Source organism: Heterocephalus glaber, unplaced genomic scaffold (assembly GCF_053883595.1).
Source record: "Heterocephalus glaber isolate CG9 unplaced genomic scaffold, H.glaber_assembly_v1.0 deba00001457, whole genome shotgun sequence".
NCBI classification, from domain to species: domain Eukaryota; kingdom Metazoa; phylum Chordata; class Mammalia; order Rodentia; family Bathyergidae; genus Heterocephalus; species Heterocephalus glaber.
The window spans coordinates 10455008-10469011 of NW_028258305.1; the positions used below are offsets into that span (position 1 = coordinate 10455008).

The window sequence follows — 14004 nt, forward strand, 5'->3', positions numbered from 1 at the left end:
AAATAAAAACACTGTGGTGTGTCTTCATTCACCTTATTCACTGGATCTGGCATTGTGTGACTTCTGGCTCTTCTTCAATGTCAAAATTACCATGAATAGTAAATGTTTTGAATTGATACAGGACATTAAGGAAGCCCTGACATCATATCTAAAGACACTCACGAAGGAGGACTTGCAGAAATTCTTCAAAAAGTGGTAAGAATTATGTGATAAGTGTGTTCAAAGCAAGGGGGAATATTTTCAGGGGGATTACTGGATTTATATATTTCACTGTAATTATTTTTAAAATTTAAACACTGACTGTATTTTTCAATCATACCTTGTATTTGTACATTCCTCTAGGATCAAGATGAAACCAACCAACATCAATTTAGGACCCAAGCCAACTTCTCTCCCTCCAAAATAAATGTAATCCTGTAAGACAAATAGGATTCTATGCTCAAGTAAGTTACCATAGTTGACATGACAAAAGATACACTTGTCCTACATATCATAGGAAACATTTATCTTGAAAAAAGTTGGGCAATCATCTTAGCACTTAAAATTTGAGTTCTCCGGATAAACTTTTCATGTATGTTGCTACTGTTTTGGTTATTGGAATTTATTTTTTGGTTTTGGGGGGATTTTTGGTACTGGGAATTGAACTCTGGTCCTTGTGAGGCAGGTGGCAGAACCACTGAGCTAAATCCCCAGCCAATTTAAAAACCAGTAGACCATGCTGAAAGGTGGGCATGGTCTCACTTTAGATAAGCAGGCGTTGTTTGCACAGTGAGAAAATAGTCATTACCACCCTATTGCTGCCACAGAATAACTTTAGTGACTTTTTATTGATTTAACTCTCAAGTATTTTATAATATGGACTCTCATGCTCAATAGTAAGGGGAACTTCAATAACACTTGAATAATTAGTCCTCTATTAAAAGAAAATAAGTTGAAGAAGTAACGTTCACTTATGAGGCTTTAGTGTTTTTATTCTGGAGAGCCAACCCCATTACATACCAAATTCCCTCTCTCTCATTTCTTTTACACTTTTGTGATATTCACTGAACACCTATTATGTTAATTCAGTTGAGAACCCATAGATTCTGTCATTCCTTGAGAAAATTGCTTTGTAAAGGTATCTGAACCCATAAGTTTTGTCCAGCCAAGGAACCTTCCTTTGTATGGTTTGCTGAATATGACAATGATAAAGTTGTAATATTGCATCACCAAAAATTAACTGGGAAGATCTGTTTAATTACTTAACAAACATTAATCTAGATGAAATTCCCAGCACATAGTACACTCTAATAATAATTCTACAAAGGGAAATATTATTATCTGTACCACATACCTAAGGAATAAGAGATTAAATATCTTGCCATAATAGGTCACTAAGTATATGAATGAGCAGGTACACAAAGGAGCAAAATATGCATTTATTTAGCGATAAATATAATACTAAATTCATTATTACATAAAAATTCAGTGCACTTTACAAGCCATTGTACATCTGATAGGGCTTTATAGTTGGATTGCAGCATTCTCTGAAAAGAGGTTGTTTGGGATGTAATTAACATGACAAACAAGGGAAAGACACAAGTTTAGCAAAAAGCTTACTTTGAGTGGATAAATTTCTCTTTTTCCTTTTTCTAAACAAGAAAGGCTGAATAAAAAGCACATAAAATAACTGCTGACTGAGTGGAGCTCTTGAGCTAAGGACTTGTGCAGTGAAAATTCTACTTTGTCTCGCAAACATTGTCAAACAGAAACCTTGAAAGAAGAACATTTATTTTTCTCATTTTCTTAAAAAAACCCCTCAGCTCTGACCCCATGACTTCACTAACAATACTAAAGTCACAGGTGGTAGGAGGGATATACAAGCTAGAAGCAGGCTGGTTCTCTTGTTCCTGGAGGCTGAGGTTTACTAGAGAAAATGAGTAGATGTCTGGACCACAGAACTCCAGGCACTTTGGGGTAGTAAGGTCTCACGAGCAGCCCATGTCCTCTGCTCATCACCTTCAAAGCCTCTCAGGGCAAAAGCAAGAATTTTAGGTCATGGTCTCCAGACATAAACCCAAATAGGACACTTGCTTATACCAATCCCTTTATTTTACAGTCATGGTCACATTCAAGAGAAAACCAAACACAGTGACTATTTGAGGGAAATGGCCATTCCATTTGCTTCAAAGGGGCTGTAGTTTAGTGGTAGAGACATGGGCTCTGGAGTAGAATAGAACAATTTCCAAATAGTAACTCTACAACCTAGTACCAAATAGATTATTTTATCTCTCAGAGAGACTGCTTTTCCTCTTGTAAAGTAAATGTAATTTTTCTCTCTTGGGATTTGAGAGAATTAAATGGCTATGCAATAGCACATTACTTGGCATATAGTGAATGGTGAAAAAATGAGTTGTATTATATTGTTACAATATTAATTTTAGGATACCACAAAAAGTGAATGCCAAGAAGGGACTGAATGTGCACAAAATTTATTAGACTAACTGTCTGTAAAAGAAAATGGGGAGAAAGAAAAGAGAGGCTGCAAGAGCCTTCAAACCATGTTGCAAGTCTAATCCAGAGTGAAGGAAGAAGGGAGATCGAGTGCAAGAATTTTAACTCTATGTGCATGTCCAGGGAAAGTTATGGCAAGACAATCATGCAGTCCTAGTGCTAACTCCACCTGTCAGATGATCCTGCCTCTCCAAAAACAGATCTGCCTCAGTCACAATGCCAGGCCTACTCACATGTGGGAACAGCCTACAGGAGGCATAGACACTCACTGGGATGGATTGCCAAGGCCGCAGCTGAGACCTGGGGCCAGTCAGTCACGTCCCCTGCATGCCACAGTCAGTGGCACGTTCTTGTGTTAGCACAAACATCAGTCAGTGCAATTCCTTAGAAAATCATATATTATTTCTTCTGAAAAGGAAAAAGGGCCAAAAAAAAAAAAAGAAAAGAAGAAGAAGCAGAAGGAGGGGGAACAGGAAGGAGCAGAAGGGAGGAGGAGGAGAGGAAGAAAAAGAGAGAACCCAATAATACACATAGAGTAATAATATAAAGATATTAACTCAGGGCATTTTTAGGTTATATTTTTGTTTTAAAAAATGGAAATGAAATCACATGGATGCAAAAGAGATATCGTCTGAAATTCTAGGATGATTTTTGTTGTGACTGAAAGCACGTATTGAAAATAATCAACTTTTAAGAGCTGCTTTTAATCAATTCTTCCCTGTTTAGATCTTTCATGCACAACTAGGACCTAGATTTCTTTAAAAATCATTATTTTATTACTTTTTTCTATTCTTTTTCTTCAGTTTACATGATTAAGTGATTTTTAGCTTCCATTTGATATTGCGTCTCTTTGAGAATCTGAGAGAAGCCAGCTTCTGTCCTCACTAAAATACATACCATCCATACACAATAAGGGGTACAATTCCAAAGGATTTTTGGACCCTTATATCCAACAATCACAAGCAGATGTAAGGTCTACCAACATTTCAGGAGGAGTTAAATTTATAAAGCTACTAATCTACAGAATTTTAAACTATCCCACAATTCTTGGACTTTATGTCTATGTGGATTAAGACAATCAATCCGTTATTCCTCTTAATATGTACATTTTCCAGATCAAAGTCTTTTTGTGCACACTAAGTCATCATTCAGCCAAGTTACATGAATGGGAACACTGTATGTGATACACATTTAAATAATAAAATGCTTATTTAGGTGCTTTTATTCCTTCTTTTCCCCATACGGTATGTCCAGATTTAGGACAGAGATCTAAATGCTTCAGTAAATTTGACTATGTCTTAAGGTCTTTCCTTCTAGTATTTTTTAACTTTAATATGACAGTACAGTTGTAGTTACAGCCCTGTAAATGTCTGCTACCTCACATTGACTTTCTTTTTCTTGGTTAACATTTATGTTTTCAGGTTCCCTTCTCCTCTTACTAGATGAACATATTTCCTTTTGCTTTTCTGTAGCTTGTCACCATCTACATTTCCAACACAGACAAAAAAAGGAAGAAGGGATGGCACTGATGAAAACTTGGTCATCGCACTGAATTCACTTTCAGGTGGAAGTTCTCTGATTTGCAACATTCATCCCACATCTGGTGTTGGACCCACCCACTACCTGTGCACAATGGGGTGAATTCATTACATGTCAGGAAACCAAATCACTGTCTAGCAGTAGTTGCCTCCAATTATTCAGTCTCTAAAGTGCCTGGTCAGCCTCGAAGCCTTAACTCTCCACTTTCTTTCTTCCGGAGGTTAGAGCCAACACTTCAACCTGGTGGGTTGTTTTTGGTTTTGTTTTGTTTTGTTTCACGGAGTTTAAAGAACATGGTAAATGACAGAGGTCTAGAAAAATATATTTCCTCCAAAGCTGGTGACCAATTAGCTGCTCGCCACTGACTGTCATTTCACTGCTATGAGTGCTGTGTTCTTGTAGCATAGTGATAGATGCACTGTTTATTTTCCACTTTACAGTCTTTGCCAATACTCCAAGTCCCACACTGCTGCCTTTAATGCTGCTCTTCTGGATGGCTTGTGACAGGGGAAAAGATAAAAGGTATGTGTGAGTGCAAAATGGCAACAATGAGCAAACTTATCCAGGGTGCAAAGCAGAGAGAATAGCGATTTTACTACCTCGCCTTTTTTTTTAATGCTTCTAAATGAAATTGTGGAAAACACCCAGTCCACAAAGGTTAATGCTCAGACATAAGTACCATGGCTAAAGACTTTGTGAAGGTTATTAAGCTGTTGACAGGACGAGAATCAGACATATTCACCACTGGTTCAGTAATTGTCTTTCATCTAGGAGCAAGTTCCCCTCTCCCTCCCCCAACTTTTATGATTCATCATATTTATTTTTTGTTTCCTCAAGCAACATCTTTTATTAGTTGCACACTCACTGCAGAAATTTAATTTCTGCAAGAGAACAACAAAGCAGTTGATTATTATTATTGAGAATCTGGTACAACATCGAGTGAAATAAAATCTATAAGGCATTAAAATGACAGATTAGGCAAGAGCTATATTCATTTACAAGTGTTAGAACATCATGCTAATGCCTCACAAGCACAACATAAAATGAAAATCAAGTCTTTCATGCTGCTTTACGAATGAAAGCTGTGAAGCTCCCAGGAACGTAAGCCAGAGCCTCTGTTAAAGAGGCAATGTCCTTTTGTAGGTTCCTCTTGACAAACAAAAATAAAAACATTCCTCTCATTTGCACAGCCAGAAGCACTCCATGGTTATCCTTTGGTCATCCCAAACTAAACACTGCTAATCCTGCTAGGATTTAAAGTATTCACATGTACCTCTTTGTTTTTTAATGGAGGATCACACTTCACTTATCAGGCAACCTCTATCCTTTATATCCCACCCTAGAAACCAAAAAGAAAGCAGAAAAGATTGAGCCTAAGGATTAGCAATTCAGGAATACTATTCCATACAATAACCTCTCCCCAATAATTTGTATAAAGCCTATTAATTGTACTTAAGACAAAATATGTATATTTTTATATCATGTGTTGTAACTAAAGATAGAGGCACATGCTTGTAATACCAGCCCTCTTGGAGGCAAAGGTAGAAGGAGAGTAAGTTTGAGCCTAGACTGGACAATGTGTGACTTAGTGAGGTCCTGCCTCAAAATAAAACAAAACAAAAAATTTAAAAGTCCAGAGGCTATATAGTTCAGCATGAAGGCCCTGGGTTCAATTCCCAGTACCATGAAAGAAGTAAAGAAAAAAGAAAAAAAAAAGGAAATAAAGAAAGAATCGAGTTAAAATTCTAAACACTAGATTGGTTTTCTAGTAAGAGAAGAGACACACGATGTAACAAACAGAATGTTTCAAAAATTTCTAAGTCCACTATAAGTAAGAATGTTAGGAAAAAAGAACAAATAAACTCTGATTATATTAATATAAGCCTATCAGGAAGGATTAAATGAGTTTCATATCGGTCTTTATCTCCTGAAGTAAAAGTCTATAAAATAGTGTATAGAAAATTCTATCAAAATAGTAAGGAAGCCTATTTCATACATGTAGATCAATTTATTTTCTGACGATATTGAATAAAAATGTGGTGCCCCATATTTTCTATATATGAATGAATATGTTTGACAATAAATATATAAGGTACAAATATGCTATAATATATATTATCATGCAATGTATTTAATTGTACATTATTAATTATATGTGTAATTATATCTCTGTCAGATAAATAATGCAATTTATTAATAAACCTTCAAAGATTTATTTCAGACTCACTTTTTAACTCTCAGAAGGCACTGTTAGATACTAGAGCTTCAATTCTCTGAACTAATGATGGAGAAATGCAAAAGTTTGATTTCTTTGTTCTGGTATGAGTGGTGATTAAATTGTAAGGACTATTGAAGTGGCCCCATTAAATAGCTCCTCTTAACAGAGTAGATGGTGTGGGCAAACTGTTATCACTAAGATGTCAGACACTATTTGCACTTTACACCTACTGTTCTGGTTGCACCCATGAGGAACGTTAAGGTTCATGGGTCACACACAACTTCTAGAAGATATGGGACATTTCCATTCCTTCCCTTCTGTTCAAGGAGGCCTATTGGAATATAAATACATGAGCAAGGAAATTTGACTTGTTATAGTTTATTAAAGATTGAGAAAGATAAATCATGGACAGGCTTCTATTTTTTATATTAGTAACAAATTCCTCATGACACAGCTTAGTTATTCGGGTAGGGCAAGGCTGACAGAAAGGATGATAGGATGTCAGTGGCAGGAGATTTGTCTTCCAATCCATACTGTGTGGCCTTGGACAATTCACTTTCACCATTAGGGACTATAGGATTTTGTAAAGAAGGGACTACAATAAAGTTCCTGACTTAGACATCTCACAAGGTATGGTGAGAGCTCATTGAGATCATTTCATATGTGAAAAGAAGGGTAAGAAGATAATTTCTGATGTCTTTGTCTAAAATTGTCTGCTCTAACCAGGCTGTAACTTCTTCAATTTCAACAAACTCTTTTGGTTTGACCAAAAGTATGAAACTGAATATACCTTGAATGCAAATATAAGTGTTCTTGGAATTAAGGGTGCAATACACCTTACATGATGAGGCGAAGAGTGAATTGGCAAAGAATCATTGAATTATAGATTTCATAGCAAGAATACAAGTCTGACAGTTGTGGGCTAAAATTAAATAGCTAAAAATATGAGAGGCCATGGGAGGTACCTACAGATCTCAGGCATATGGTGATACCTAAAGTTTTAATAAAGAAGAAATCATCCCTTGAGTGGGTAGATGAAAAAAAAATGAGAAAGAAAAAAGAAAAAAAAGTGAAAACACATATGACTTTGAGTTCTGGCTTTCTCCCCACTGACTGGCTGTTAATTTTTGAACTTCACCCAGGCTGTGTGTCCAACAGACCACATGGTGATTGCTAAATTGCTCAATGACCACAAGCTACAACCATGGGGACAATATTCATGAAAATTAACATTCCATTTAATACTCACCACATTTCCAGCCAACACTTTGTGTACTAGAAAGTCCTCAAACTGGCTCCAAAACTTTTCAGTTCCTGACAAATGCACTGAACCCTCTCCAAGGAGCCGGGCAACAATCTGCTCAGTGCTGGAGTGTGGTGGTGACAGTGCCCACAGTGGGAGACGAGGAGGAGGAGGCAGTGAGAGATCTGCTAAAGGGGAAAATCTTAGGACCAGGGCCTTGGGATTCACCAAGGCCCAATGAACTCCAGTTCGGCATGGCAGGGGACGGGGTCATAACTGCTTTCATTTCTTTCATAACAGATAATAAAAGCTGGAACTTTGAAATTGTAACAAATGTTTGATGACTTTTGTTGACATTAGAGACAGAAATTCACATTTGTTTTTAAAGTATGATGGCATCTATGGAGGAAAGTTTCTAAAATAAGAACCCTTTAAAACTTTCTTAAAAACAAAAGTGACAACATTCATAAAGTTAGTCTTGTCTTCTTTTTTATGAGCTTGCACATACCTTCTTAATTGTTGGCCTTTTCTATAGTTCTCATAAAGCATACACTTTTGTCATAACTTTCTGCTATTAACTTCAAAAATTTACTGTTTAATTTACATTAGTGTGACTCCAGCATGTCAGAGCAGCCACTATAATGCCTCCTCCTCCCATTCACACATACTTACTTTTCAATGTTAAGAAAACAATCACTTGCATTCCTCAAATATTTTCAAAATTCTTTTCTACACACATTCCAGGAAAATGTCAGTTTCCAAGGACAGCCAAACACACTCAAGATCTGTTTGACTCAAGACCTGATTTTCTTTAGGCTGAGTTATTTTCTCTGAAATACTAGATTTATACAAATGATTATTTTCAATGACATAAACTTAAAGCATGGGGTGGTATCTTAGAGCTCTTCATTTCCTCTTTTAGGCCTGCTGGTGTCTGTGTACACAGTGTGTTCAAAACACACATGTAATGATCATGGCCATAGATTAATTTAGGTTGTAAATCTTACCTGTGTGGGTGTTTTGTTTTATATCTAAAATGTCCCCCAAAGCCTCATGTGCTTTCAGGTGGGGCTTTTTGGAGTGGCTGGATACTGGGTGTGTGATACTAGATTAAGAGTGTATTATAACTGCATTACTCTATTGATTGGTTTAGCACAGTTCTGGATGTGGATAATGGGAAGGCTCACCCTAGATGTGGGTGGCATCATCCAATAAGCTTGTAGCCTGGATGGGATAAAACAGAAAGGAAGGCTTGCTGCTTGCTGGTTCCTGCCTGCCATGGCAGGACCTGTTTCTCCTCTGCCATGCCACCCTGTGTTAGAGCCAACCAAATATGGACTGAAACCTCCATAAACTAAGAACTAAAACAAACCTTTCCTCCTTTAACTCATGGGTGTCAGGTATATTGTCCCAGCAACGAGAAAAGTAATTATGACAGATAATCACACCTATATTTGGAAACAGAAAAATCAACCCAATGCCTAAGGTAGAATATTCTCCTTTCTACCTCAAAAAAATACAATCCAGCATAGCATCACTCTAGGAAGAATGAAAAAGAGGGTGAAAAACTGTTTCAATTCCACCTTTGCAGTGAGCAATGTGACTGACTGGGAGAGTTAAATCCTCACTGGTATTCACTGGATAAAGAAGTATTTAGACTAGACAGTTTCCAAAGACCCTTGCATCACTAAATCCCAAGTAAAATAAACTTTTCACCATCAGAAAGAAAAAAATATATACCGCAATATCCAGATCACTCCACCCTGTGAGGACCATTGGCCAAAAAATAGTGTGGCTGTGTTCCTATGATACCTATGTCTAGATGTTGAATGTCAAAAATTTGGATGATTGGCTGAGTTTTCCACTTGTGTTGTTTCCATTCTTGTGTTGTTTAGATCACATCTGAGAACACTGCCAAGAGATTTTTAGTCTCTTTCAGATCTTCATAGTTCCCTTCTTAAAGATGTTTAATAAATACAATGTTTAGTAAATAAATGGCCTCAGTGCATCTCACAGGGACTAACAACCAGAGCCCAGGAGGCCCTTTGGGAGCCCATGGGCAGCTTGTTTTTGGTAAAGTGTGGTTCTCCAACACCAGCCATGCATGATGCTGCTCATCAGGCTTCACACTAGCATAGCACCATTTTTAAAGGATGCCTAAGAGAGAACCCAGATGTTCAGGTAAGTATGCCTAAAGCATCGTGAGCATGTGAGATAAGCAATGAAGAACATTCCAAGTCACAGTCCAAACATCCTTCTTTAGAAGTACCATAAAATCCCATATAAGCTCTGGTGATGAGCTGTCTGAGACATTGCTCCAAAACTATTTGACTTCATATACTTTATAAAAAAATTGACTTACTTTGTAATCTCAAGGCTAGGATATGCTGTGAGAAGTTTATAGAGAAACGGTAAGGGAGGGTGAATAAACAATGAGTTGTTATACAATGTTCTGGGAAACTAGATTAAGTAAATATGAGCCGCTGTCCCAGAATGTAAATAATTAAATCAAAGATAAGCTTTGCTTTGCTCAAAGAAACTGCTTTAATTGGTGGCAGCTTCCTTTTCCTCTAATTGGCCTTACTAGATTTTAAAATTTCTCCATTACTAACCAAAAGTGAGGGGCCCATTTGCTTTGCATGTAAAACTAGCCAGTTATCACCTGTGCAGGGAGGTGAAGAAGTTGTACAAACCGGTTTAAGTTCTAATCTTACCTCCTGCTTCTTAGCTCTCCTGCTTCTTTTGTGCAAGTCATGTGATGCTAGGTGCCTCAGTTTCTTGACCTATAAAATGGGCTGTCTATCATATATTCCTTAATAAAGCTTCGGTGATATATGTTAGGCTTGGTACCTTGCACATAGCAAATATTTAGTACGCGGTAGCTGTTTGTATTATTATCACCATCCACAGGCTTCATCTTATGGTTGCCTTTCAGATTAGTTAAGGCATTATGGATGGCATATTTACATGTGAATAATAACCAAATCAAGACTAGTTTCAGATAGAAATGATGTAGGTTCATGTCCATGTGGTATTTCTATCCCCTAGTAGCTCAGAATATAGAAAAGCTAAACAGAGGCTCAGTATTTTAATTTGAAGGCTAGCTTTCAGTCTGTGGGGGGAGTAATGACTTCAAGCATCCCCATATCTGGACTCAGAAAAAATATTAGCTAAGTATATGTGTGAAGGGTTTCAAGAAGGGAAAGAACATGCTCCCAGGTAACCTCTGACCTCTGGCATAGGGTAAAATCCAGATTTGTCCACTGGGTGAGGAATTTTCAGTTTTCCTGTGGGCTGAGAGGGAAGAGGCAAGGCTGGAAGTCTGGGTGCTAGAATGGATATAGTAAAAGGATTATAGTAAGAAGAGCAAGCCCTATTTTAATAGTCAGCGTCCCAAGAAGGAACATGGCCAGGTGGATACATCCTGCCTTGAAAAGGATCCAGAAACTATGAATCCATTTAAAGATATTTTTTAAACTCCTGTGTTTGATCCCTCTCTACCACTGGGAGATCCTCAATAAATGCATAGCAGGTATACTACCTCATTTGTGTGGTGCTTTCCAGAATGAAGTCAGTGCTCCTAAGCACGGCTGAGGATTGTTTAAAAAGCAGAGGAAGCAGGAACTTAGAGTTAGAGGTGCCTGTGAGAATATAGCATTTCGTACTTCTCCAAGTTCCTAGAAACCTTGGGCAAGACTATGTCATGGCTAATAGAGCCACTTTATTTTTATTGTAATGGAAAGAATGATGCAGAAATTCTGGCAGATGTTTGTGAATCTCCAGGAACCTTCTATTAGGGGAAGGGTAGAAGTCATGTTTTGGAAGAGCAATTCTCATCTGCTATACAGTAACCATATAAGCCACCTTGAGGTCAGAGGTCAGGGTAGGTGGGTTATAGGTTTCACAAAGGCTCAAGTCCTTGGCAAAGAATGGAGAGAAAGGGAAAATACCCCAAGAAACTTGCAACAGTCAATGCACAATGGACTCCAGTTTTAATGAGGATGTGTACCTGAACCAACTCCTGATGACAGATGGCGCTCTTTGGCTAAACAGTTTGGTAGTACTTACCATCTGGTGAGTTTGGCCGTGTCAGAAGCTGAGCAATAGAATGAGGAGGCACAGGCTTTAAAGGTAGAAACTTGGATTTGGATCCTGGCTCTCACTTGTTAGCTATGTAAATTTGGACAAACAGTGAACCTTCTGGGCCTCAGTTTGCCTATATATAAAGTGGGAAGAATATAAGACATATAATCTTAGCCATTGGTCAGCTCAAGTAAGCTACTAATCAAAAGCCATTTTTCAACTTCAGAATGGTACAGGGACAGAAATGTCTCTGTTTATTCCTGTGTCATGGCTTTCTTTCATTTTCCTTTGCTTTGGATGTCTTTTCTTTTTTAAGTCTTTAATAATTACAGCAAATTCTACCAAACAGCCACTGTTTATTGTACAATTTCAAAAATATACAAAATACATAACTTATTTATTACCTAAAATAGCTATGAGCTTTAATCTGGAAAAAGAATGCTAATTGAGATGGGGAAAAAGTAGTCAAAAGGGACATAACATTTAAATAAAACTTTAGAAATGGGAGTAGAAGTTTTTTAAATTGTCATTTTATTGAATAATTCCTTGAGAAAATTAACAATCAAACTCATAGAAATGTTAGCACTTTTTTGGACACTTTCCCATACACACTCAAGAGTCTGTGCTTTGTCAAAGAATACACTTTGAGCAGGGATACAGCCCAGTGTGCCTGCTGGAAGGAAACATGTCCCTCCAGCGTCCTGGACATGAGAACCATGTGATAACCACTATGCTGAGCCACAGACTGGGGCCCACGATGGTGTCTGCACGGAATGGAGGAGGTAAGGACTGGGTTGGACAATTCCAGTATTATTACAGATGCTGGCTGGCATTCATTCCTTACTCAAGGGAAGAGGAAGAGGCCTGGGATCAAACTGCCTGGTCTCATTTCTGCTTTTTTGCCAGGCTCCAAATCATTCTCCCCAGAGGGGTAGTGTGACTTAGTGGATCCACAGGGAAGGGTCTGAAGTTATGAGGAAAAAGACTATCTGGCCAGAGACCTTTCCTGGCCCCAGATACAGGAACTAGGCACATCCTGGTTTTCCAGAGCTCCAAGGATAGAGGATATGCTGAGACCCATAAAGGACGCAAGCAAGGCCTGGCACTGCTATGAATGAGATGTAATGATCATCATTTCAGTGTCTTCACAGCAACTATTATATTCCACCTAATGGTGCTCAAGTTTTGTCTGAGCAAGAGCTTTGGAAATGTAACCTGGCTTAGGTCCTGTCAAACACCATCACTGAACTGATATGTTCATTATCCCCACATGACATATTGTGTATTAGGTTAGACCACATGAAGTTGTCATTTTTCTAGATCTCATATGGTCCTATAAAGGCAAATTCATTCAGCACATTAGTAGTTGTTATTGCCTCTCCTACCTTAAAGCGCAAGCACTGTGAGACTGGAGCAATGTAATGTTCACTACTATGTCCTTGGAGCTGAGAATAGTGCTCAGCCAAGGGAAAGCATTGACAAAAATTTACACAATGAATGAATATGTGAAATCCACTGATACCCAATGAAAACTTATTGTATGTAGGTACTATGCTCAAAAGAATATACCTATAATAAAGAGCTTTGATTTATATTGGGGGAAATAGACTTAAATCAGCAGCTACAAACTAACACACAAACACCATGGTAAGGGCAAGCAGTGTAGGATACAATGAGGCTATGGGGAGCCAGGCTGGGTTTGGCTCGTAGAGGAGGAGGGAAAGAGGGCTGAGGTTTGGTTCCCTGTCAATAATGACATCAGCCTTGGCCTCTGAAGGGTAAATGATACACAGGCACAGGAAAAGAGAAGTAGGAATGGTTGTAAACACATAGCCAGATTTCTGATGTCAGACATGTCCATACCAGGCTCCACAAGCCACAAAATACTAAGGGGCATGAACCATCTACCCATGAGACTGACTAAATGAGCTTTTAGCTGTTACTTCCAAGTTAGATTATTTGGACCCTCATCCCTTAAAAAATTAAAATAAACCAAAAATATGAAAATAGGCAAGATTAACCAGGGAGTAGCAAAACAACTATTACATATGCCAACAAGTGTAGAGTAAGATAAAATGTAATTTTTCTGTTGTCTTCTTGTTTACCTGGCATCTTCATAAAACAGGAACTAGTATTTGACCAGTTATGTGTCTATTCACTGTCTTCAGTTTAATGACTGTCTCTGCCTATTTCTCTCATTTTAAACACATTATGAATAGAGACTTTCTGAGTTCAATGAGAAAGTCACCACAACCAGTAGCATTTGTTTTGTCAAATGCATTAGATGCACAGAATCCCATCGCTGGGTGGGGAAGTTACAGACTGTAGTGGATCACAAGGCTGAGATGGCCAAGATCTATATGACGGAAATTTTCAGCCTCCTTCATTGTCACCTGAGAAGAGGGTACACCTGGCAATTCCTGTGGTT

The 14004-nt window shown here is 38.0% G+C and overlaps 1 long non-coding RNA gene across 9 annotated transcripts in view; it reads right to left on the reverse strand.

The window, feature by feature from the left end:
- LOC101702303 (uncharacterized) overlaps positions 1–14004 on the reverse strand; it is a 610288-nt gene that overhangs the window by 113467 nt on the left and 482817 nt on the right. For 8 of the 9 annotated variants that reach the window (XR_015453096.1, XR_015453093.1, XR_015453091.1 and 5 more), the window contains one exon: positions 320–414. The exons of the other annotated variant lie outside the window; for it this stretch is intronic. This is a non-coding gene — a long non-coding RNA (uncharacterized LOC101702303). The remainder of the gene's footprint in view (positions 1–319; positions 415–14004) is intronic. 9 annotated transcript variants of the gene reach the window in all.